The following is a 2,937-nucleotide window of genomic DNA, read 5'->3' as shown; positions in this document are numbered from 1 at the left end:
CCCTTCCCCCCTCTTCATGTATCTTATGTCTATCTATTCGCTCTTTCTCTTTTCTCCTCCCTTTTTACATCCTCTTTTTCTTCTCCTTCACTTTATTTTCTCTTTTCATCTTTTTTTTTTCGCATCGCCTCCTCGTTTATTTTCGTCATATACTTATTTTTCATCTTTGCCATTTCTTTTCTTTAATCATTTATGTTCATTTCTCTCTATTTTCTTTAACGTTTCCCTTTTTCTCGTTCCTTGTTACTCCCCCTATTCTTTATATATCTTCCTTTTACTCTTTTTTGTCCTGACCACGTCCTTTACTCTTCGTGTTGATGTTGTGATTATTTTCTCTTGTATATTTTCTCTGTTTCTCCCCATAAACGTCTGGGTGATTTTTTCCTGTCTGTATGGGTGCTTGTTTGTCTTTGTCTTTATGTCTGTCTGTATGTCTGTTTGTCTATGTCCGTGCGTTTGTGTGTGTGTGTGTGTGTGTGTGTGTGTGTGTGTGTGTGTGTGTGTGTGTGTGTGTGTGTGTGTGTGTGTGTGTGTGTACGCGCGCATGTATGCGTGTTTGTGTGCGTCTACCTCATCTCCTTCTCTCTCTCCCTTTTCCTCTCCTTCTCCCTGTCTTCCCTCTCTCTTTCTCACCCTCTTCCCTCTCTCTCTCTCTCTCTCTCTCTCTCTCTCTCTCGCTCTCTCTCTCTCTCTCTCTCTCTCTCTCTCTCCTCTCTCTCCCTCTCTCTCCCTCTCTCTCCCTCTCTCCCTCTCCCTCTCCCTCTCCCTCTCCCTCTCCCTCTCCCTCTCCCTCTCCCTCTCCCTCTCCCTCTCCCTCTCTCTCCCCCCCTCCTCCCCCTCTCCCTCCCCCTCTCCTCCTCCACTCCCTCTCTTTCCTCTCTCTTTCCTCTCTCTCACTTCCTCTTACGAGCTACTCAGACCGAAGAACTTTCATAACGGCAGCTCATCTCATCCATTTGACGAAAAAGAGAAAGAAGAAGAAGAAAAAAAAAGACTTTCTTACGAAGTTAATGAATAAAGTTGGAGAAAAATAAGGAAAGCAAAATAAGACGAGAGAGAGAGAGAGAGAAAATGAATAAAAAAGACGAGGAAATTCCGACAACACAAACAGCACTATCCTATCTGCCTTTGTTCTCCTCTTCCTTTTCCTCTTCCCTTCCCTGTCACTTCCTTTTCCTCTCTTCTTTGCGTTTCTCCTCTTTATCCCTTCACTTCCCTCTTACCCTCCCTCTCCTTCTCTTCTCCATCTTCTTTACGTTCTCAATCTGTTTCTCTTATATTTTTTATTTTCTTCCTTCTCTCTCTCTCTCAGTCTTCTTATTTTCATCACCTCTTCCCTTTCCTTTTCGTCCCTCTTCACTTTCTCCCCTCTCCTCCTTCCCACCTTTTAATCCCTCTCCTTCTTCTCCATCTCTCCCTCCTCTTTCTTCGTCATCTTCTCCACCCTATCATCCTTCCTTCTTCGACTCTTTCTCTCAACCCCTTTTCTCCTGTTTCCTCCTCCTTCTTTAACTCTCCCTTTCCTTTCCTCTCCCTTCCTATCTCCTTATCATCTTCTCTCTTTCTCCCCTTCTCATCTCCACTCCCTCCTTCCTATCCCACACTCTCCTCCTCTCTCCTTCTTCCTTCCTACCCTCCACCCTTCCCTCCCCTCCACCCTTCCCCTCCTCCTCCTCCTCCTCCTCATGCCCCTTACCCATCCCTCCACCTTCCCCTCCACCCCTCCACCCTTCCCTTTCTTTCCCCAACCCCTCACCCCCCCAACCCCTCACACCACCCAACCCCTCACACCACCCAACCCCTCACCCCCCCAACCCCTCACCCCCCCAACCCCTCACACCACCCAACCCCTCACGACCAGCGACATAAACCAATTTTTCATTTTCAATACGCAATTCAGCCCGGCCTTTTGGGAGACCAGCCGTGACCTCACAATTTTCGCGTCGAGTCGAAGCTCTCTCGGCGAAGGTCCGAGTTTGGGCCTCGCTTGCAACGGGAAATGAAGAGAGGGGTGGATGGTGGTGGTGTTGGTGGAGGGGGTGGTGTTGGTGGGGCAAGGGGGGGGGGGCGGAGGGGAGGGTGAGGGAGGGATGGTGATGGGAGGAATGATGGTGATGGTGATGATGGTGATGATGGTGATGATGGTGATGATGATGGTGATGATGATAGTGATGATGGTGATGATGATAGTGATGATGGTGATGATGGTAATGATGATGATGGTGTTGATGATAATGGTGATGATGGTAATGATGGGGATTTGATAATGGTAATGGTGGTGATGATGATAGTGATGATGGTGATGATGGTAATGATGGTGGTGATGATGGTGATAATGATAATGATGGTTATGATTATAATGATTTTGATGATGGTTATGATTGTAGTGATGGTGATAGTACTTATGGTGATGATGGTAATGATGGTAGTGATGGTAGTGATGATGGTGATAATGGTAAGGATGGTGATGATAATAATAATGGTGATGATGGTAATAATGGTGATGATTATAATGATGGTGATGATGGTTATGATAGTAGTGATGGTGATAGTAATGATGGTGATGAAGATATAATAAAAATGGTAGCATTGATAATAAGGATGATGATAATAAAAATAAGGATATTAATAGCAGTGATAATAATGATAATGATAATGGCAATGATGATAAGGATGATGATGAGGATAATAATAATAATGATAATAATAATAATAATAATAATAATAACAATAAATACAAAAAAACTACAACAATAATAATAATAATAATAATAATAATAATAATAATAATAATAATAATGATAACAATAATGATATCAATAGTAATGATGATAATAATACCAGTAATACCAGAACAAAAAAAAAAAATAATAATAACAATTATAATAATAATAATAATAGAAATATAATAACAATAATAATAATAATAATAATAAT

The sequence above is a fragment of the Penaeus chinensis genome, chromosome 7 (assembly GCF_019202785.1).
Source record: "Penaeus chinensis breed Huanghai No. 1 chromosome 7, ASM1920278v2, whole genome shotgun sequence".
NCBI classification, from domain to species: Eukaryota; Metazoa; Arthropoda; class Malacostraca; order Decapoda; family Penaeidae; genus Penaeus; species Penaeus chinensis.
The sequence above is the reverse complement of the archived record's forward strand: the minus strand, read 5'-3'. Positions refer to the sequence as shown.